The following is a 24,323-nucleotide window of genomic DNA, read 5'->3' on the forward strand; positions in this document are numbered from 1 at the left end:
GAAAGGTAGTTTTTCACGTAAATCGCCTATCTCAGGACACCAAGTTCTGCTCATGGTTAAGAACAATTTACTGCGCAGCTCATCACATTAAATTATTTTCTGGTTAGGCGTGAGCCATATGCAAGCAGCTGAGGCAGATTTGCAGTTTACATCGCAGAGTTGTCAGCTTTGCAAAAATGAGTGAAAACATTCAGATCATTGTGATTCAGCCCTTGAAGGAAACTCATAACATTGTAACTTTAATAATGTTCCCCACCATTTTTTTTGCAAGGATAAAAGTTAAAATTACAGCCAATGTGTAGAAATTCTTGGAGGCAGTAACTCTTAAGAATTTATACTAAACTGAGTTAATAAATAAGTCATCTAGGTCCCGAGTCCCGCTATTACATATGCCCTTTAGTTAACTCTTCGAGAAAAATCATCCATTATTTTCTTTAGATTTTCATGGAAATCATAGGCCAGTTCTGCAAACGCCTAAACATGCAAGTAGCTTTATTTATGTGAGTAAAGTTACTCGTGCATGTAAATATTTTCAGGCTGAGACTTTAAAAAGGATATTTCAACTAAAAATATTGCTATGTATAACTTCCCCTGTTCGATTAATTCTTGCCAGTCCTGACGAGCGAAAACATGGCATTCGGTAACAAAAACGCCTCCGTGCCACGTAAAGTGGTGAAAGATTTGTTGAGTTCTGCCTCCTACAGGATTGAGAGAGAAAAAGGTGAGGTTAGTACTACAGGCAGGACTCGGTCTAAAACCAGGCATTCTGCAAACGACTTCGTCATCATAGCCCCACTGATTTTTCACAAAATACTACATTCTGGTATTTGAATCCATCACAAATATTTTTTTCTCCCATACAATCATCAGAAGAAACGGAAGAGAATCAAGTCCAAAAAAAGTAATTGAAAAATTATGGGGCTTAATACAGAATTATAAAGCAAAATGCAAACCGTATGGCAAAATGCATTTACTATTGATTTTTTAAAGTTTCAGAATGGATTAATTGAAAAACTTGGGGAAAAATCAAAACTACACAACACTGAAGGGCAGGCAGCAAGAAAGCAACGAACACGCTGGGCTTTCTTTCAGATCAGCATGTGTTCTCATCTAAACCGAAATGCTTAAGAGATAATGGCAGCCAGTAGTTATTAACACGGACATCACGCCTATCAGCAAGAAGATGGTTGTAGGAGTTTTATGCGCTCGCACAGGAGTGAATCTCTAGCTGAAATATGTATTATGCGAAGCGAACTCCCCGCAATCTCAGCTCGGATCTGCTTTTGAGGTACCTCGTGACAAGGGCTGCTGGGTCACGACCTGGGTCTTGAGAAGCCTGAGTTAGTAGATGTTAGTTTTCGTTGGGGCTTTGTTTACTATGGACTTAGACATTTTGTATTATTAAGAATCTGTGGCTTATGAGGACATTCTATTTATCTTACCAGTCTTTTTTGATGGAAATGCCTGAATTTTCTTGGAAACAGGGATTTTATTGTGGATTCTTGGTGCCCCTTGGAGAGGCTTATTTTTCTGGACAATAGTTTTCCTTAGTGTCACTACCCTTTTGATTTCCCAATGGTCACAGGCTCTCAAGGTCGTGCAAAGTGCATCCTTTTGTTAGAATGGACCCAGAATTTTGTATAAAAAGGCAGCAAAAAGATCTCTGTTTAGTGATTTAAAGTATATTTTCTGCCATGTACCTCTGCATTAGATTTTGGCTGCTCTGCTTAAAAAAAAACTGTGTAATTTGGAAGAGAAAAGGTTTAAAGGCAAATTACAAGAGTACACTTGGGATATGTATCTTTTTTAATTTGCCGCACGGTCCCATGTAAAACTGAAATGCAGATTCTGAAGCGGGATTTTCCACATGAGCCTCTGTAATTCAAACATTCGATGTATCAGAGATATCGTACCTCACACATATTGTAATGTAAAGCATTAAACCAATACGCCTTTCTATTTTGTGTATTTTGATTTAGGTTGACTTTTCCTTTCCTTTCCCAATTACTCCTTTAGATAGGTCCTGTTCTCTTACATTCCTCCTGATGAGTCTTGCATTAAAAAATGTCGATGACTGCTATGGCTTGTGGCATCACTGCATTTTGTGCTGGTGCTTTGCTTGCCTAGAAGATAAATAGTTCCTCTCTGTACTAAGCAGAAAGCACAAAGCTTTATGAAGACTGAAGATTCAGTGAGAATAATATGAAATCTAACATGCAATTTTCCCTTGAGATGTGTCTGTGTTTGCAATCTCCTTTCGACCTCTGTAACATCAAGTCTTGATTAAATGTGAAAAAATTGATCAGCCTTTAAGAGTGTTTCAATTCTTTCACTGTTCTCTGCTTTTTGTTACCCGATTACACAGAATTCCATATAAATTTATTCTCTGCTTTGTAGGAAACATATTAAATCACTTCACCAACTGTTTGAAAACATGACTAGGGATAAGTACAGTTTGTCCTCAAAATGTCGCAGGCTGCATGAGGTGCCTCGGGGCTCGAGAGGTCACTTGTAGGTTTGGGCTTTTTACGGAGTTTTTAGCGTGCCTGTGCGGCTGCGGGCTTTTGTGGTGCTGCTTCTTCCAGCTTTTGCATCATCAGTTTTAGAAGGATCGTGTCATGTATTCTCACTATAAAATCTACAACCAAAAATAATCGTTAAAAAGATCACATGCATTAGCAACTTAAAAATTACTGCTTTCAGGACAGGTTAGTTGTCTTTTTCAAATGTGATTATTTTACATATTTCTGCAGAGATGACCAACAGTTGCAACATAAAATGTATCAGTACTCTTAGCACCGTTCCTCACAAATAAATTCTCACCATCAATCAGTTTAATTGTTAAATTATACCATTTAAAATAATCCTTAAAAAAAACCAACCAAACTTCTCCACTTTCCTGATATAAATGTAGACTGTTAAAGCTACAGCCTTCTGAACTGTATTTTTTTTTCTCCAAATATGCTTTTGCTTACTTTTTTCAAAGTCTCTAATAAGAAATGAGCAAAATCAGTTGATTTCACTTTTGCTTACAAGTAGTATCTGACCATTTTCATTGTCTAAACTTGCTCCGCTAGCACAGCACTTTAACTTTGCTCTGCAAATCTCTGAGTAACATTTCTACACCAACAGAAGTGTGGTAACTGCGTATTTTACCTGTGCACATTTTTATTAACCGATTTTATTAGAAGAAAATTTTATTATCACGTCTTGCATAAATTATCAGGCAATTCCCTGATACAAAGCTTATTAAAGTCAATCGAATTTTTTTCTCTTCACTGATTTCAAGTTGAATTACAAAAAGTCTTTGAAAAAGACTTTAACAACAATAACTATTTTAGATTTTTTATAACAACATATGACCCAACAGATTATTTTCAGAGACTATAACATGAGGCTCACACATAATTTTATTTATCTATACTTTTTATTTGCTATTTTTCCATGTTTTGCAGTCTTCAGTGGAAAAAGAAGGCTACTAGCTTCGATAGCAGCTTTGCTTAATTAAAAATTTAGGACCAGTCCTCTTTTTCTTTTTTTTTTTTTTTTTGGTCTTTTTACTTGACATGTTTTCAGGTCAAAGTAGAGCTGATTCTCTAATTAAGCTCTTACACGCTGCTACGTTCTAGTAATGATAGAGTTAGAAGGCAACAACTTCACTAAATCCTCCGGTCCTGACAAATCAGGTTATTTTGCCATCTGCTCCTATTTGGTGGAATCACTTTTTAAATCTACCTCTCTGATTCCCACAGAGCAGGCTGAAGGATTTTCCTTACCTCAGAGTTAGATGTTTAATTTCTAAAGAGATGATGAATAATTCTTAAAGATTCTATTTCACATAGGGTTTTTTTGTTAAAAGAATATGGAATTTTCTTAGAAACCAGGATTCCTTTTTAGTTTAGGTCTTTTCTTGAGCTTTGGATGATGCAAGCCATAGGCATAAACAGCTGCACAAAGGAAACTGGGATTTTATTGTGCATTCCTGGTGCCCCTTGAAGAGCTTATTTTTGTGGACAATAGTTTTCCTTCGTGTCACCACGCTTTTGATTTCCCAGTGGTCACAGGGTTCCAGGGTCGTGAAAAGTGCATCCTTTTGTTCCTCCTAGCCTAAAATTCTGTCTAAAAAGGCAGTTAAAGGACCCTAAAGTTGGTTAAGGCATAGAGGGTATTTTGTGTAGCAGAACTTAAGTTGCATGCTTTGTTAAATTACAGTTAAGATTGCAATTCAAGAGAGAATATACCATTAAACACATCGTTGGAATATCCAGACATTAATAAATATCTATTCATAAAGCCACAGAATTAATCCTGGAATATCTTTTAGCATTGAAACAATTAATGATCACCAAACAACAAAAATCCAACATTATTTTGATATCTAGCTATAATTAGAATTGTTTTAATTAATTTCCTAGTGTCTTTTTAAAAGGGCTTTACTATGTATTTGTTGAGAAACACTAACAAATTATTATCTACTCTTTCAGTTAAATCATGGTTCTTAAGGACTCTTTAGTCTTTCAAAAAGACTCATGAAAACTGAGTTTCTGGTAGGAAATTAATAGCCCACCTCTGAAAATTTTCAAGAAAGAAAGAAACACATTTCTTAAACATGTGTACTTCATTTTTAAAATAAAATTACTTCTCCTAAACAAATTTTGTTATTTGCAATAGCGCATCTCTCTAACATTCCCACAGCACGCTCCCATCGTTGTTTCGGTTTCTATATATGTTTCTAATACAAGCTGGCTCTTTAAGAGGAGATGCAGCCCGGCACCTAATTGTTGGAATTGTTGTGGTTTGACAGTATCATGCCCTGGATAAAGTCAATCCTGTAAAAGAAGAACGATGGCAGTCACCCTCCCCTCCTACGTGGACGTTTAAGTAGGCTAAAGTAGTTTTAAAGGTCCTAGCAAGAGCAATAGAGCTACTGGGTGGAGAACAGCGCAAGGAGCTGGAGAAGTCGTGCAGCGGGGCTGTAAGGGATGGGGAGGTGATCGAACACCAGGTCGAATCTGGGGGGGGACGGGGTGGAAGGCAGGAGAGTCGTCCAGTAATACTGGAGGCTGAGATTAGACACCTGATTTATTTATTGATGCTAAGCGCTGGAGCCTGTGGTGCGGTGTCAGGCTCCTCTGGGCTTTAGGAGTAAGGCTGATCACATCCTTTAAAGATAGAAAATGCGTTATTTGCCAGGGTAAAATGTTCCGTGAAAAGTGTATTATCTCTGAGCAAGTGTTGTTCTGTTTAATTTCCTAACAAACAAAAAATGATGTGTGCGAAATCTGGAATACTCTGATTTGGAAAAGCTTCATGGCACTTGTCAGTGGATTGCCTCATGTTCTCATGTTCCCTTTTTAGCCAGATTCCCACGAGGCAGGCAGAGGCTGCTGTGATCCATTCTCTTTTTTCTTTTTTTTTTTTTTTTTTTTTTTTGAAAAGAGTCCGTCAAGATAAAGACATTTTGCTTACAGAAAGAGCAGGATGCATTTCCCAACATAAACACTGCAGTTTGTAAATTACGGGGTTTTGTACTGAAATGTATACCAAAGCCTTCTAAATCTTCCCTGAAAAACAAGGTAAGAGAGTATTTTTAAAGACACTTTATGGATCCCCTATACTCCCTCCCCTTTCAAAGAATTCAACCCTGTATTCTCAAGGTGCAATGCTGATTTTCCTAAGGGCAAAAGGAGAGCACCTGGAAATAGAAAGAATAGACCCTGTCACGTATTCCATGTCCAGAAGACATCTTCATTCTTATTGTTCAGATTTCTTGTTACCTTGGAAATGGAAGGTATGTCTAATTTACCAGAATTAAATTAAACCAATTTATCTGTCAGCTGCTGGAATGCTCAAATATGGGCTATCTCCAGTGCCAGAGTGGAGAGTCACTACTAGATCGATAGACCAGGTTCACTGATACTTAATACTAGACGCGTTTTCTCTGGTTGAATGTACAGATCACGCTCATTTATGCTACGACAAGACCATTTGCTTTGCAGTTGGTGGCTATGACGTTTAGTGAATGAGGATTTGACTTCTAATGAAGCATCAGGTACTGGCTGCTGCCAAACTTCCTCGTCTTGTTTGACCACGTGGTTTTCCTAAACTCGACCTGCCATTTCCGTGTGCCCACCTCAGCCCAGCATCTCCAGCAGCCTGAAGGATAATTTAAAGTAGGATCACGTAAAACAAACAGAAGCTAGTATCAGAAAAAAAATAGATTTTGGGGCTAAGAACGGGTAATTTCGGTTTTGTCCAGTGCTTCCATTTAATACAAGGAAAGAAGCTGAAAGAATTGAGAGGGAAGCCTTATTGCAATAAATGTTGTAGGTTTGGCCCTTGCTCAACATAGATCAGTCACTTGCTCCTTGATGCAAATTAGAGGTGCTTCATTCTATCAAGGTGTTAATTATATCCTTGGCTAAGTAAATGTTGAGGCTGAAACACGTAATAATATATGTTACACATTTCCATGACATAATATATATGCACAGGATAAACCAGCACCATATACAAGAAAGGCACATATGGAATACATTTTAAACTATATAATTTTGTATATTATTTCTATAATTTCATATTTAAAGTTTCATATTACATCAGTTAACATCCTTTATTGCGTATCTCAGAAATGTATTTTATGTTCGTTAGCCTGATGAAAAGCAAAATACATTTAAGCTAGTGTGAAGAGCTGTAATTGCTCTCCTATGCCCTTCTAGCTGCGAAAGGGCAACAGCAGACTCCCCCTCCTCCATTAACCGTGTGAGAAGCTGACGCCGGGCTGTTCCCCGGGCGGATGGAGTACAGGATGGGGTACAGCCATCCATCGCCACCGCTCACCTGGACACCCGTGCCAGACAACCGGTACAACCCACGGAAATCGTAGCTGGCATGTAGCAAAGCAAGGGCGACGTCTCCAAAACCCTCTGTGGCTCTCGAGGAATACAGACCTACCCACAGAAGGCTAAATCTTTCTTAGAAGGAGTCAGAGAAAATTCTTCTTAGTATACTGTGCTGAACCTGCTGTTGTACTGGCAAATCTGGGAACCTACACTCCGCACAAGTCGGATGTGAGAGGGTTGGATGGGGAATGCTTTCCAAACCAAAACTGCTTCTCCCGCCCATTTCCAGTTAAAAAAACGGGTGACTCCGTGGACAAAAACATATCTGAATTTTAACGTAACTTGTGGTAGGACTCAAAAGGGATAAACTGAGTCCGAAAAAAAAAGAGAAAAACCTTGTAACTAATGAAATATTGATTAGCAGTGGGAATTGTCAAGTGAACAGCTGGTTTTCAGAAAGGGATGGAATCATGTTTTGGTCACAGAATATCTCCAGGGCCCCCCTAACTCTAGAAAATGTGCTTGTCCTAGACCTGACGATAGCATCCATCCACACATGTAGCTCCCAGACCTTCCGAGCATTTTTTTTCAAGCATCTCCAGCCATTAGATTAAGAACAGCAACAGTAACCAATAAAATAATGTCTTTATGTTCTTATCTTATCTTCCTATCAACAATTCTGCTTTCCTGAATACTTTTTCAGATGTAATTAAGATATTGTAGCTCAGGTAAGTGCAGCTTTGATTCTTCAAGGTAGTCATGGTAAGGTGATGTAAACGTATAAATTTGAATAAAAAGTGTTTGAGATGGTTTTGGGTTGTCCTTTTTTTTTTTTTTTGCTATATTATCCAGAGCATGTGGGTTTTTTTTTCTGCTGGTGTCTAATATCTACAGTGAAATTCAGCGTAATTTGTGTTCTTTAACATTCAAATATATTTGGTCTCAAATGAAATTTCAATAGAAGTAGTTATGTTGTAATGTTTAAAAAAGTTTCCTAACTACATCTCAAAAGACCGTGACTCGATAATCCATAACCTCTTGCATTTTATCTGGGATGAACTTGTGCCATGTGCTGCCTAAAGCTGCCGGAGAAATTGGTTGTGATTCAAGTAATTTTTATTAGTTGTCCTGAAAGCTTTAATTTTCCCTTCTTTTCTCGGCAGTAACTCTCAATGTATCATTTTTCAAGCCACAGACCTGAGAAGATTCTTGCTGAATGTTCGGAAGAGAAGCTAACAAGTCCCTCAGCAGCATTAGTGAGTGGAAATTTTCTCAGGGAATTTAGCAGCAGACAATCTTCTGTTCTGTATGGGCATTCAGGCCAGGTACCTCATTTGTAATGTCTGAGCACCTTCCAGCAGTACATTAAGCGAAATGACTAGCATATCTCATACGTGGTTCATGGTGCAGAGAGAAACTGTGCATTAGGGAAGAGTTAATAAAAGGAAAACAATTGGAAATTCTCTCTGTGTCTTCAGGCAGTGCTACCTGTTCCTCCTCCTCCTGCGATACGATTTCATTCTTCTGTGGGTTTGTTGGGCTTTTTTTAAGAGTCTCACACTTCACGAAATCCAGAAAGTGAAATTACGAACATCTTTTTTCTAATGTTTTAAACATAAACCGCCGATTTCTTGCAAACGTCTACCTGGCAGGTTCCCTTGTCCTTGGAAAGCAGTACGGCCCCGTGGCAGCTACGACTGCGAAGAGCCGACGGTGGGAAGGTTGATCACACAGGTTGCTCCCGGTAGTCTGAAGAGTAGTTTGTTTAATGTGCACGTTTCCCTCCGGAGGAACAAGCTGCTGATCTGCTCTGCATTTTCAGACCGTACTACCATCAGTCTGGGTATTGACTGATTCTTTGGGACGGGAGGAATGACAGCCAAGCTCCTCCTGCGGGACCCGGCAGCTTGACTCCCGAGGTCACTTTTGCTTGCTGACCTCATTGCCATCTTTTACCCAGTCACTTGGAAACAGAGCTGTTGCCCTCCTTAAATTGTAACACTAGGTATTTGGTTTTACTGGGTGTTTAGAAATCTTGTGCCATTTACAAATACTCTCTGCCAGATCCAGCAAAGGCGTTTGAAGACATTGGTGCCTCCAGCTTGTTATCTGCCAAAGACTGCTGACCCTGTAGATCTGAGGACAGAGCAACTCGTACTGCCCACTCTCTAGTCCTCATTAAGAAAAATCATTTAAGTCATGTACACAGATGTGTTTGGTTAATCTGGTTCAGGTGAAAGCTGGAGAGATAAAGGGGCTTATTTAAAACTGTTCTGCCAGCAGGGATGGTGACAGTGTCTGGTGGGAGAGGCAGGCTGGGGAGTAACGTCAGCCAGCACGTACGCTTGTATCAGCGTACTGGATTTTTTTTTATTATTTTTATTTTTATTTTTATTTTATTTTTTATTTTTGTTTTATTTTTTTATTTTTATTTTATTTTATTATTTTTATTTTGTTTTTATTTTATTTTTATTTTATTTTTTTATTTTAATTTTTATTTTATTTTATTATTTTGATTTTATTTTGATTTTATTTTTTTAATTTTTTTTTAGTTATTTTTATTTTTATTTCTATTTTTATTTTAGTGGTTTGCATGGATTCTGGCTGACCCATGTTTCCAAAGGAAAGCATTTCTGAGGGAGAAAGATGAATGTCGCAGAAAAGCAAGGCTAAAATGTCTCTTTCTTTGTCCCATCTTGGTTGTTAGAGCTTGAGAACAGCGTTACCACTTATGAAAACAGATGATTAAACACAACGTCATAAGATGTTAAAATCCATGGTTTGCCACCAAGTTCTGCCTGTGGGTTGATTGCTTCTTCTAAATATTTGTGTTCCTCTTTGTACAAAGTTGTGCTCAGTTGAGTGCTGTCGAACTGGAGTGACTCTGAGGACAGCAGCGTTCCCTTACGCCCGCTGTAGCTAACGCAGAGTCAGCAGAAGCGTTTTTGCTGGTACACAGGCAGCGCTCAGTCCTCCCGGCGAGCTGGGACGTGGCCACCACTGCCCACCCAGGACGTCTTTCTGCAAAGAGCTTCTGCAGGGTGTTGCGTGCTGCGGGCTGCTCCTCATCTGCTCCTGGGGAACTGCAGCCTCCTTTCCATTTTATGGGTGTCACCTTCAAATTCTCCGTTACTAGGCTGTCACTGGAATTTTTTATTGTTGGAACTTTTGTTCTGTTGCTAGAAAAGCTGTCTAACCCAAGCAAGCATGCAGTTTGGAATGATCTTATGTTGCCCAAAGTATTCCCCTTTTTTTTTCCTTTTTTTTTTTTTTTGGCTTTTTCTGCCAGTGCGTGCTCCTAAAATATAACAGTCACTTCAAAAAGCAATCATCTCTTTTTTCCATGCCTGGAGCCATTTGACAAGCACTTTTAGGAAAGGAGGGAATACAGAGGGGAAAGCGCTGAGGTGGAGAAAGTAAGGGTGGGGTGGGATGAAGAAATGAAAATTAAGAAAAAGACAAATAAACCTACCTGAGTGCTCCTCTCTTCTTTCATTAGGTTCTTTCTTACAGGGTGTCTAGGGCAAATTTACCTAGGTCACAAAGAGTTACTGGGTGTCAGAGAGGTCTAGACCCTCTCCGTTCCCTTCTGCAATATGCTTGTCATTAGGCTGGAAGAGAAGACTCCACAAATACAGGGCGTGACTGCGGATGCACCATCTTCTTGCAAGGTGACGATGGGATTGTCTATCACGATAGCGAACACATAAATACCACTATGTAGCAGTGGCAAACCTGGTGGCTTCTGATTCTTTTGGCAGGACTGGTGGTGGTGTTCCTTCCAGCCTTGTTCGGCACCGCACTTTGCTCGCTCCTGCCCAGCTTTTGACTTATCTAAATAGATCTCTTTCTTGAAGCAAATATCCAGCTGGCTTGTAGGGCTCCCCTACCCAAGCTGCAGGAAACAGCGGCTTCCTCCGAGATCAGGCTGCAGCAGGAAACCTGACGAATTTCTCCTTCCCTCCTCTCCTGTGCCCCTTAGCCACCCGTTTATCTCAGAGGTACAATACCTATCATGTAAGAAAGCCCATTTTTAGGGCAAGCCCGAGAGGACAGGCTGCCAGTCCCAGAGACTACGATTGTGACCAAAATCGTTGCAATTACAGAGCTAGGGGCATCAGCACGTTGCTGGAGAACCGCCGCTTTGAATGTGCTATGCTATAACTCACGACGGTTGCTTTTAACTCGTATAATTTACCTCCGTAGCAGAAGCAGACTAAGCTGCACAGAGTACCCGTACCCCTCCAGGAATAGTGTTTTGATAACTCTCTCTGTTACTATTTAATTTTTAATGGATTTATCAGGCTATTATATTGGCACAAAACATTTTTGTAGATCATGCTGTATACTCTGACGTACATGCGCAAGAGGGATTTGTGTGACAGGTATCCAAAACGTTGAGCTCCACAGTTCCTGCCCTCTCCTTCAGGCTCTCCTGCAGCTGCTTATTCCTTCCCCCAGTGCTCACACAGGTGCAGGGGGAGCCGGTTCATCGTGCTGACCTGTTAAAAAAACAACACGCTTCCAAAATGTAATTTTGCAGTGGACCGGTGAGCTGAACTGGCAGACTTTAGCATAAAGCAATGGCTGGAGGCTGAACAAGGGAGGATGCAGGAAAGCCCAGCTGAGGATGGCGGGAGGAAATTAGAAGCGCTCCTTTTGCTTACACAACACTGCATCCTCAGCGTGTTTGAAAATTCAACCCTTCAGTATTTCATGAAATGCAAATTTGTTGTTTGGTTTTAGTTTGTGTATTTGCTGCATTGGAAGTCAGCATACTTTTATTATGAAACAAGTACGTCATGGCTGATTTTATTCATTGGTAACATGGTCAGAAATTGTACGTTTCCAAAGTTTGGAGCTGAGTTTTGGCATACATAGTTGGAATGATTCAAAGCTTAGCATTATAATGGATAAATAATAGCATTTACATTTGCTGTTTCTTCCTGCCTTCCTTCCTTCCTTCCTTCCTTCCTTCCTTCCTTCCTTCCTTCCTTCCTTCCTTCCTCTCCTGTCCTTTTTTCCTCTTTCTTCCTGTCTTGCTTCCTTTCTTCCTTTTCCCTTTTTTCTGTATGCAACTGCATTTTTGTTTCCCAGCTGTTACATGAATGTACCATGCTTGCAAGTTGCCTCCCAATAGCCCTGAATGGCTCCTCGCTGCAGATTTCTGTTACGTGCACTCTTAGTGCACGTCAGTCTTGTTCTAGAAGGACACCTTTAGGTGAAGTGGCCATTCTCTTATGATTAATAAGATCCTTGCCTGTATGACTTCAGACGCCTTTCCAAATTCATTTCGTCGCTGACCCCAGCATGGCGCTGACCCCTAAGATGGAGGTACCTGCTTGTCAGAACCTGGGCTGAAACAACTGCATTACTGCCTAATAACTGCTGGATCAGGAAGATCAAAATCCCCCAGAGGAGGAAAGACAGATTCCGTGATTATTAATCCTCAGTCAACCAGGACAGAAATTCAGGACTTCAAACTGCCTTCGATTTACACTGATCCTCCCCTAATGTCAGCGAGAAGTTTCTATGGAAGCCAAAGTAGAAGACATCCTTTTTGCAGCATCTGGATTTCAATTTGTTTGTACTCATACCATGTGAGTACCGTGACATACAGTAAAGCATCTCTGAACTCATTGCCGTCCAATCATTTCATTTTGGTTAAGTGAAATATTACCGCTGTTATTCAGTTATTACCTTTCCTCATCCATAAATATTAAGCCTATGTCAAAAATCTTGTTCATATCTAGTTTATACTACTTATAATACTTATAAAATTTTAAATTATACTTAGATTATCCAATTCTGAGAACAGACAAACATTTACCATAATCCTTTGTGAAAATATTTCACCTCATGCAGTTGTGCTTATGGGATTTTAATGTAAATCCAGATAAAATTTGTTACTTTTGTATTTTTAACAGCAAGTAAACCGGGTTTCATTTTCTCAGTTCAGCAGTTTTGGTGCAATCAAACATACCTGAACAAATAACTCTGAGTAAATAGCATAATGAGGTCCCCTAAATTTTTCACTCCTGGAGGTTTTGATTCATGTCCTGATTTAGTTTTTAGGGATATGGATTTGGAGACACCCTTGAAGTTCCTACAGACGTTTGTTTCCCTAGCAAAACTTATAAGATTCTGTATAACTGTGTCTCTCCTTAGTTTGTATGCAAGAATGGACTATGACTGGAATATCAGGAATCTTGTAGGTCAGGATTAAAGGGCAATCGTCAGGGTTACCAGAGGCAGTGTATATCGCCTGTCTATACAATGTATAGCTTTCCAGTAATTCAGCGTAATGAGGTCTGACACCTCCACAGTTCTTAAATAACACTTAGCACCTAAATCGCAGCAGCGTTTCATATATTCAGATCCCAGTGCAAATGTTAAAACAAAGTAAGTACCTCTGAAGAGTTTGAGTGGTGATGCGATTAAATGAAGAAACGAGTTTACAACAAATATAGTTTGTAATCCCCAGTCCATAAATGTAAACACTTCAAACATAGGTCCTGTAAAACTTACTTTATTTAAAAAATAAGTTTTGCTTAATGCATGAACTATACACATTTATTTGGTTTTAAAAAATATAGTTCTAAAATGTTTCCTCCAACAAACTCATATCACACCAACAGCTAAAATACAGCTGAGCTCCTGTATAGGTTAGTTAATGTGTTGTGACATTGCTAAGACCCATATTTATACTGAATAAAACCACCTTGCTGTGTGAGTTTCCCACTGCAGCCTCATATGAGAACTGCTAAAGGAAGGTATTCAAAGTTTTAAATCTTTCTACAGTAAAAATAATCAGTATTCATATCAAAGTGAAAGTATATTGTTCTAACATTTTTTTTCCCCCGTGTTAGGAAACAAACCTTAGGAACGGAGAGAAAACACTGGGAGGAGTTATTTTCTCCTAATTTCAGTGCACAGGACTTTTTTAGTCAAGCCAATCAATGTGAATCACTGATGTTTGAAAAATTGCCTTTAGAGAGAGCAAAGAGAGGGAAAAAAACCTCTACGATACGGCAATTACAAAAATCCTAGAGGAAAAAGGGTTCAAAAGGAAAAGAATGGGTTCCCAAACTCACTGCTCAAGAATATGAACCGAAGTTAGTAGGTGCAAAGATAAACATTTCACAGGAGGAAACAGCCGGGGATTCTGCCTGCTGTGGGGCTGCTGGTTTAGCTGCTGGAGCCGAAGAAAGCTTGCAGGGAACAGAGGGTCATTGTGCCCGGAATGCAAAGGCATCCGCAGCTTCGCGGCGAGAAATCCACGGGAGCCGCCGGCAGCTCCAAGCCACGCGTGGAAACCCAGAAAGGGACCTTGCGAGTGCTGAGCGGGAACGGCTGACTGCAGGGGAAAAAAGGGGGAAAAAAGGGGAAAAAAGAGGTTCACCGCGAAACTCCCCAGTTACAGCAGCGTCAAAGGGCAAGATTTGGGAAAGATCTTGAGCTTCAAGGTTTAAAACAAGGCTTAGGTGAAAAATCAGCAAACTTCAGATTAAATGAAGAGTTGCTCCAGGCAAGAGAAGCAGCTCTTAATGTAAATTTAAACAGCAAAGATTCACAGCGGGAGTCTGAGTAAAGTTAAAACGGCAACCTGGGCTTGGAAACAAGATTTGCGCACAGAAGATGGAAATGCATCCACGCTTGGGAAAATAAGGAGCAAATTGGAAGTGAGCTAAATGGTGAAAAGTTCTTGCATGCCCGGAATAGTAAAGCTTTAGAAATACTTTAAAACCATGTTTTGGCCCAACCGTGAAGCGATGCGCTTGGTGACTTCGGGGTCAATCCTTTGTAAAACACACCGGGGGAAGGAATCCCTGTTAGCTGCGGGGGGGGGGGCGGAACCCCGCCGCCGGGCTTCGTCTGGTGCCGCCGCCGCCTCTCGGGCCTCGGGCGGTGCCACCGGGCCCGGCGCTGGCCGAGCGGCCTTGGGGCGGCCCCGCCTTCCCCCGCCGCCCCCGGGCGCGGCTCACCGGTACCGGCCGGCAGGGGGCGCCGTGCCGCGGCGGGGCGGGGGCTCCCCGGGGGCCGCGGTGGGCGCGGGGCGAAAGCTCATCGCTCCGTGCAGCGGGGCGGCAGAGCCGCTCTGGAACCGAGCGAACCGGGCTGGGCCGAAGCGCGCTTTGTGCCTGGCGAAAGCCGCCGGGCCGCCCGCCCTTTGCCTGTAGAAAATGGCAACAAAACCGCCCCAGGCTCCAGCGCTGGGCTGAAAGCGCCGTTTCTCTCTGCAAACAGCCCGGGGAACGAACGGCAGCGCCCGGCGGATGCCGCACCTCCAGGGAGGAGGCGAGAGGCGCCCCGGGCCGCTGTACAACACCCGGGCGGGCGCCCCGGGCTGCGGGGACCCCCTCTCCCCGCAGGTTGCTGCCAGGCGGCTCCCTGCGGGCGGCGGGGGAGCCCGGGCTGCCACAGCCGCGACCCCCGAGGCCTCACCCGCGGCGGGACGGACGGCTTGGGGGCTAATTCATCCAGCCACCCCAAGGGTGGTCATCAAGGCGCTCGACTTGGCTTTCCCCCTCCTTGCGCTCGGCAGAGCTGAGCGGTTTAAAGCCTACCAGGGCGCTGCGAGCCTCCGCAATTCGTATTTACATGGGGGGCAAAGAGGGGTGGGAGGCATTTAAAAATCACTCAGTTCAAAGGTAGTGGCTGGTCTTTGCCTGCCTGTCAGATCTAAGAGGAGTGAGTGGATTTTCATGGAGGAATTTCATGGAAATTAAATCTCTACTGGAGTGATCCATTCAGCTCCTAAAGCTTCAGCCCAGTTTTGTATCCCGGATGAATGCCCCGCTGAATAGCTTGGTGGGGATGCAAAAAGCCACCTTAAACTAGGGGGGGTTTTTTCTGCTAAATTGACTTCAAAGTAGTAATAAACAATAGCTAGCTTTAAAAAAAAATCAAGTTATAAGAAGCTCTGGGACCAAACTACCCTGTGTAAGTAGAGGCTGCGTTTTCGGGGAGGGGGGCAGGGGGATGGGATGTTCAAACTGGGAAAGCAACTGGGAAGAGGCAAACTGAGAGAACCAAAACTGGGTGCAAGAAAGGAAAATGAATTGCACAGATTCAAACGTGGTGGGGTTTTTTACAGCTGTACTACAGCCGAGTCTGGAGCTGGGTAAGTGGAGGCAGGAGGAGAGACTGCTGACTTGTTTGGGATATTTTAAGCAGGAGCATCCAGTTCAGAGGCTGCAGCAGCTTTCTCCGGCCTTTGTCCTGTCCTGTGCTGGAGGCTCGTCTTCTCCAGGCTGCTCTGCACAGAGCTCAGCTCTGCACGGCTCAGCGTTCATCTCTCCTTTTGTAAAGCAAAACCACGTTTGTGGCCAAGGGCATCTTTGCTGCCAATCTTCTCCCTCTTCCTCTGCCTCCCAAACTGCATCCGTGTCCCTCTGTTGATGATTTAGAAGCTCATTTGACTCGAAGCTAAACCAAATGAAAACGAATCTCCTGCCCGACTCCCGTGGTGAGCACCGCCTCATTCTCCCCTCCCCTGCAGTGAAACTCTCACTCGAGGATTCCAGTCCTTGGGGTCCTTGCTACCACACGCAGAATGTTTCCATCCATCACGCCTGTTCTGGAAGGAGAAACCTGAAAGCGTAGAACTTCATGTCATTTAAAACCTCTTTGGAGTGATGGGTTTGGGGGCTTTCCTGGGTTGTTTAAATGCTTTCGTGGCTTTATTCCCAGGTATTTTGTAGAGGATGTCACCAAATTACCTTACAGGACGAAGGTGAGATAAACACAACTTCGGCACTATCGCAGTTGCTAGATTTTTACAGTGTTGAAGGTGAGGCTTACCATTTTAAAGTGAAATGTCTAACACTTCACTTAATCTGATTAACACATTTTTTTCATACTCCCAGCGTGTTTAGGAGAATTCACGCTCAGGGTCAGTCCACGGAAGCATGGCAGTGTAGACTGGCAGAGAATCTCATCCATGGGTCTTTAAAATACTGTCCATCCCTGACGTGTCAAGTGAAGCCATGTTAAATGGTACTCAAGATAATGACTTTATAGTCTTATTAAAGCTTACTGCAGTCCTGAGGCTAGACTATCAAGCTTAAATATTCCCAGTGTCCCAAATATCGTACCATTAGTGTGATAGTTACTGCTAGAAGAAAGCTTGTAAAATATAATTTGCAATTGTTACACTGCTTTTCAAATACACTTAACAGTTTATTTGCACTGAAATTGCTTTACATTTTTTAAACTTGAATTTCATAGGTTGCCGATAACTACAGTGTAGCATTCCTATGAAGCGATGAGCTAAAAACTGGCAAAAACCGTTCGATGCCAACTGTAAAATCCCGGTGAGTTTTAGCCCCCACACAGACACCCTCACTGGTATAAGCCTTTGCTACACCTCTGTCGAGGGCTGGTTTCCTGCCAGGCAGTAGTTCATGGGATAACTGAATTTTATCCTCTCTAAGAGGATCCAAGAGTATGAAGGCAACACGCTTTACTGTTTGACAACTCTTCCTAAGTACTGAAAATGGGAAAGCACTTTGGACAACACTCAGATGCTTCTGTGCTGCTGGCTAGCTGTTTAACGGCAATCCACAAAGACTATGCAGTAATGTAATTCGCTGGGAAGTCCACAATTTCGGTTCAGAAAACCATAGATGTTGCAATAAAACACAACGGCAGAGCGTGTGTTTTGTTTACAGCTTTTCTGCCTAGCTGTTACGCACCATTCGAACAGGCGATGTTGCTGGAGTGCGAAGTAACTGAGAGCTATGCAGGGTGATTTATATCAGCTAAGCTCGAAGCCAGCAGCGTCCAGGTCAAGATCTGGCAACAAGTCAGTCATGCCCTGTTGTTGTGTGAGAGAGAGCAGCGTGTCGATCACTGATACTTCTGAATAACCGGGCATCTCACCTTTCTCACGGGAGAGCTTGGGGCTCTCAGAAAGTGACCCTGTGTGGCCAGGTGGGTTTCCAAGCAATTGACCGTCCTGGGTTGTAAACCAACATTGTCCTATTGTACTTTAAAAAACAGCCTGAAAAAATGCCTTCCCACAGTTGTGTCAATCCCAGCTAGGACTGTGTTGCCAGTAAGAGTTTCCTCCCTAACCACAGGTTTGTCATTCCCTGGCTCAGGCAGTAGTGCTGCCCTGACATCAGTCAGATCAGGTTGCTGATCTGGTTGAAAACTAAAAAATCCCCCCCCGCCCCCTTCCCAGTTAATAAAGATACAGATGATCGCGCAACTGCACCTCCTCTGGGAGTCAGAAGGATCTAAATTCGTTGTGGTAAAACATAAACGACACATACGCAAGTCCCAAATCATACACACAGAATATCTACCTCTTTTGAGGGAGCTTGACCAAAACTGGGGACTGTCCTCTGAACGTCCTTACTTGCCTAGTGCAGGTATTCCCAGAGGACAGTCTTCAAAGCCACTGCCGGTACTCACAAGGCAGTGTTTTCAGTTATGTTTGACAGTGATTCCTAATGTATTAAGAGCTGAACAGTATTTGTCCATCCAGAAAGTTTAGGAACTGCTGGTCTAAGATATCTTTATTGTCTGACTGTGAAGAACATATTCTGGATAGTTCTAGCACTTCAAAAACACAAGGGTGTATTAAAACAATAGCTGTGAAATCCTTTTCTAGATGGAAAACCAAGGTCTACAATCTGAGACCTGTTTATTTTTAAGGAAGTGCTGATGGTTTTAACAATATATTGAATACAAATGAGGAGAAGATGTTTTCCGTAAGCCAGAGGTGGCTTGAAACAATAGCTCTGACAATAGCTCCAAGAACCATCTGCGCTTTTGACTGTTTTAATTCAGAAACTTAAAGACCGTATTTACATGACAAGTAGCATCAGCTATTTCTACCTTAGTATGTTTTTAGCAGAAAAAAATCTTGTTAAAATACTAGGACCCAAATGGTTCTAATGTTCTTCACTGATCTTTAAATTTATCTTACCTCTAGCCTCAACGGCTTGCATGTTCCAGTTACTGATTGTAACCACAAACATCTGTTGTGTACTTAAAACAAGAGAGCAGTCTGAACTAACTACATCGTAAATCCAAACAAGTATGATTTGTATCAATCCTCTTCAGATTTGCCTGAAATTGTTCTATTACTCTTGGAAATAAAATCATACAAAATCCAATGTTCTTTATGTTAGCAGTGAAGTCCACCTGGTTAAGCCATATGTAGAGCATTCATGTTTCATGCAGTTCTCTCCTTTTCGAAAAGAAGAATCTGAACAATGATTCAGTATTTCACACCTCCTAAATGCTGTAGAAGTCTTACTTCTTGTTGGCATTTTATCTTTGTAATTGTAACATAACTGATTTGTAATTCTCATCTCCTCTTGCGAATCAGTTTGTGAATTCTATGGGAGGAGGACCAACTTAGTTGTTTGTATAATCCTTAACTCCACAAGACACCATAATACAGATAAGAAATGTAGTAATTGAGATGTAGATTTCTGTCCATATATCTGAAAATGTTATTATCTTGAATACTTGTGTAACATAGCAGCTAGAGGCTCTAGAAAATATCAGGATGCTATTATCCTAGCTGCTGTACACGGCTGTAGAAAGAAACAGCTCCCACTCGTAAGCCTTTGCCATCTACATGGACAAGACAGAGGGAAAAAAAGCAGCGAGATGAAGTGACGTTCTTCTTGAAGAGAAGTGACTTGTAGTGTGAGATCCTAATTACGGGTACGACACATATCATGCAAAACCTCAAGATATAGAGTCTTTTTTTAGTCGACACAGAAAGACAAACCTGGACTTAGGTCAGGGGAAAGCACCTGTTTATGTATTAACTCAGCATTTGCCATTGTTTTGTCCCAGAATAACAGGAGAGCAGTATAAACGTGGCACATAGAAAATACATATAATGAGGTGACTGAACACTAAAACACTGTCCTTATGGATACATACCATAGCACACACGGTAATACCTCGCAGAGCTAACACGCTGCTGTACTGGAGAATTGTCTAAAGCAGCGTGCTTTTAACACAATTAATATGAATTAAGTAAGGAACCTCCGTATTTTGTAATCCTGGAAAATGAAAGAGCTAGCTCACGATTGTGAATGCTGTACCTTATAGATATCTTTATGCTAAAATAATCAGTGGTAAAATAATTAAGGTTTCAGCCACCATGGGCAACATTTGTTCTTTAGAAGGGTATTTATGGGGGCTTGTTTTGTTTCACTTCAGGTTTAAAGCCTGGACCTTTTGTAGCTGCTTCGAGAATGAAAGAGGTTAACAACCTTGTACAAAACCAAGGAAATGCAATTAAGCATCTAATACATATTGGCTGAGAATTATTCCAGAGCTTAAAATTGAGCTGCTGTCGTACAGTAAAAGCAGAGAAGAGACTTGTTTGCCTGTGGTGTTTTGGGGCAGAGCTCAAAGCTCATTGGACACAAGTTCGCTTGGCACAGGCCTTTGGTGTCCACATTTGACTACCAACTAGGACATACGGTCAACATCACTCATTATCATTTTAAAATCACATTTGAATGGCCATTAATAACATTATGAGAACTTTTTTTTTCCCCTCCTGATAAGCTAAAAATGGGGGTACCCGCAGGATGGCTAAGCAATTCAGTATTCTCTTTTCCCAGGACATTTCCCATTCATTATCAGTCGTCTTGTTTTATTTTGATTTCTCTCCTGAACCCTTGCAATCAGTTTTTTGTGGATCTCCTTAAAGCAACATTGGTAATGCTTGTCTTGAAATCTTATCCTGTAAACACATTGCTGTTGTTCATAAGGTTAAAAGCACTGTCCAAACAGAAAGAACATGAGGGTTGTTTGAGCAAGTAGCTGGGGTTTTGGTTGAGCTGTTTGGCTGTGCTCTTGGAAGCTGCCAGCACTGAAGAGATGGTATGGGTCTCACCTGGTTGTATTTCAGTTGCATCTTGCACCTAAAACCAGACTGCAGAAAGGGTGAGATCTGACTGACTGCACTTGTTTGGACTGTACTTAAATCACGTAGTAGAAATACAGCAGCTAAAGAGATTTTTTGTTTTTTAGAGGATTCAACCCATTTCTAAAATGACTGTTCTTAAATAGCTCCCCCCGGTATATTCTTACAGACCTTATATAATGTTTGGGTTTTGTTTTAATCAGGCACTGCTTTGTGGGAAATAAAACCTTGTTTTATTTGAACTAAAAAAATTAGCTGCATACACTGAAGTCACTGTAAAATGCGCTCCACTACAGCTGGGCTATAGAAAATCGAAAAAAACTGATCATGTCTTTGATGAAAGATGAATGGTTTCTATATAAGTCTGAGGTCTATAAAGCAACTGGATTAATGCTGTATCTGTGAACAAATGACAAGCTCTATTTTGTAATTTCAGTCTTTTTAGATTCTTGATTATGACATTTCTTGTTCTCTTGAAATGGAAGAAAGTAAATAATTGAGTTTGTGGGTGATGAGCTTGCCAAACACAAGGCACTGAGAAGTTCTGTAAGCTCCTGTAGTGGTTAATGCCTGCTGGGCTCCTTGCCAACACAGTCAAAATATTTTAGCATAAAGTCAGAATCTCCTTGTGTTGTCATTTGCCCACTGCAATCAGTTGGCTAGCCATAACCTGGCATTAGGAATTAAAAACAGATCTCTGATACTGCTGCATGTGACCATTATTCATAGGATCTCTGGCTGTAAAACATCATGATGATAAAACATGAAGTCAGCTGGATATGCTGTTCCTAAAACTCATTAATTCTTTTGCCTTGCTGAGCCTGTCAGCGAAACTAAGTATGTAAGAATTCAGTATTCATGTGAGGTACAGCATCCCTAGAGTGCTCTTAAATGCTCTGCTATAAGAGAATAAAGCAACGGGCTATGTTAATTTTAAGTTCCTTTAGAAAGAAAGGAAAATACACTCATGCTTGGAAAATCAGAAATAACATATTACTAAACATCACTATCTGATAATGCATACAAAACTTTGCCTCCGCCCCCATCACGCACTCCACACCTTTGGTTCGCAGCCTTTTCCTAGAGCATGAAATCAGTAGGGTCCTCCACCGAAAGCTTTTTCTGCCTGGCTGTGCAGATGCCAGGGCTACACAGCAACACGCTGCATAACATATATTTCAACAGGAGCCAAAGCAAACAATGATCACAATTATCTTTACTGTTGTGTATATTTTTAAATGTTACCCTGTTAAGCTCCTTTTGCCAAAGGAGGACAAAAATATTGCCAGAGAGAAACAAAAATAATTGTCTTGGGAAGGAAGCACAATCACTGGAAAAGTTTTTTCAGGCAAAAAACGAATCAATTGTCTTTGTGGCTTTTTTTCCCCCCCCAATAGCTGATATTCAATAAACAGGTACTGGAATGTAAAAATCAAAGAACACCAAAGAGAAAGGAGGGGTTTTCCTCAAGACATACAGTGTTTTCTGGAACTAAACGAAGAGCCAACTTTTTATTAATAAAGTGCAAAATAAAAAGAACAAAATAACAAGATGGCAGAAAAATTTCTGTAGGGATAGGAGTGGAAATGATCTATGTATTATGATGTAAAATGGCACCAGCTTGAATATTTAAATGTGTATCAGCATTTGAGTTTCTCACTATAGTGTAATGCAGATTCGATCAACACATTGAATATGATGACAACTTTGTGGAAAAAAAAAGTATAATTTTTGTTACTTATTGTGTTTCGGAAAAATAGGCAATTTCCTGGAATTTTATTCTTGCCTCACATTTTTCTGTTTAGTTATTAGGGCAATTATAGCTAATAGCTTTTTTCCAAACAAAACCTAAATGTTTTAAAATGTTTTAGCCACAGGAAAAGTGCTTTATCAGGTTGATTTCTTCTTACACCAGTAGGATACTCAGCTGCAACCCTTCTCCCAACACTGAGCACAATATCAGTGTTTTAATTTCATCACTACTCTGCAAATACAACAAATCCTACCAGAGAAAGCAGTTTTACAGACACAATCATCTGCAATATAGTTTTTCTCAATACAGAACCATTATTCCTGTCATGATGCTTCTCTGTGCTGAAGCACGTTGTTGAAGCACGTTGTATGTGTCTATTCCATGTACCTGTTAAGCTGCATCATACGCTTACAGCTCTGATCACTTTTAATTATTGTTGACTTTTTTTTCACCTTACATCAGTTCAAAGTGACAACCCATTTTCTGTAAACATTTTGAATTATTTTGCTGCAGTGGCTACAAAAAAAAAAAAATCTTGAGAGTTCGGTTGACTGTGAATGGATAGATGTACCCACAAAACTCTTTCAATCCATCCTTCCCAAGGATCCTCTGGGACCAAGATCTTTGTAGACATGAACCCAACTGGAGAAACTAGTATCACAACGATACCTCTCTGTATCTCTGCCAGATGGTATTAGTAAAAGGTAGGAAGAAAGTGTAAGATTAGAGCCACTGTGGAAACAACCAGTGCAGTGACAATTTGCCATGCAATGACAATTATGCCTTTCAGCTGAGGCTGTTTTCAGCCTATGGCATCCGGCAGGGATTTGTACTGATCACTGTTGGCTCCAGCAGTTTCTTGTCCTTATCACCTCTTTACCTTAGCTTCCTTCCACGCTTCCCTCTCTTACCACCTGTTGTCTTGCTCAGTTCATTTCTCTTCAGTTCAGTCCTACCTCTAACTTAGCCACCATCCCCCCCACCCCTTCCCAAACACAAATACCTGGGAAGCCTGCTTGGCTGGGGCTGTCTTCTGTGGTTCATACCCTTTCCCTCCTTGCCGGTGCATTATCTCCTTGGCCGAGGCCTTGCTCCACTGCCTCAGCACAACATTTAGCACAACTTGGCCTTATTTTGGCCCAAAGTCCTGCTCTTACAGCTGTGACCAAGGAGCCGTGGCTAGAGCCCTAGTTTCTCTTCCCCCCGCTGTGTAAGCCTGAGGACTGCGTGGGCTCCCAGCTGGGCAGCAAAGGGAACCGCGACTCCTCTCGCTTCCTCCCCAGACTGCTTCAGACACGGCCATGAGCCGCTGCCAGACAGCACAGCCCTCCCTGGCCACCTCCACACTGCCCCGGCCTGCAGGAACGCAGGGCCTCAGGCTATACCGTACTGCCGGTGCCTGGGGGAGGTAAGCCAACCTCCCGCCATGCCGGGGCCTCACTTGCTGCGCCACCATCAACCGTATGTGCGCTCGCTTAGCCGGCAGGGCACGGGCGGCGGCGGCCGGCTGCTGTGACCCCGGGAGCTGGGTGCGGGCTCCCGAGGGCCAGGCCCGGGCCGGCCGCGCTGTGAGGGAGCGCCCTCGCGCCGCCACCCCCGCCTGCGCATGCGCCAGCGCCCCGCGCGCTGCCGCAGCGCTCCCGCCCGCCCAATCTCTGCGCACGCGCAGAGGCCTTGCCGCGCTCCTGCGGCTCAGCGCGCCTGCGCAGGCCCGGCGGCCACCGCCCCCCCCCGCAACGGCTGCGGGCGCCAACTGCGCAGGCGCCGAGCGCCCCGCCCCGCCCCCTTCCGTTTCCCGGCTCCCTCGCCTCCGGGCCTC

At 42.2% G+C, this 24,323-nt stretch overlaps 1 long non-coding RNA gene across 1 annotated transcript; it reads right to left on the bottom strand.

The window, feature by feature from the left end:
* Window positions 1-15,801: 15,801 nt before the first annotated feature.
* On the bottom strand, window positions 15,802-24,083 carry LOC148056721 (uncharacterized). The gene is made up of 3 exons (XR_015702678.1): window positions 23,508-24,083; window positions 17,540-17,661; window positions 15,802-16,436 (listed from the first exon to the last, which is right to left on the bottom strand). It is a non-coding gene; the product is annotated as an uncharacterized LOC148056721 (long non-coding RNA).
* Window positions 24,084-24,323: the final 240 nt, after the last annotated feature.

This window comes from Nipponia nippon, unplaced genomic scaffold, assembly GCF_047370975.1.
Source record: "Nipponia nippon isolate SJK-2023a ecotype South Korea unplaced genomic scaffold, ASM4737097v1 scaffold_12, whole genome shotgun sequence".
NCBI classification, from domain to species: Eukaryota; Metazoa; Chordata; class Aves; order Pelecaniformes; family Threskiornithidae; genus Nipponia; species Nipponia nippon.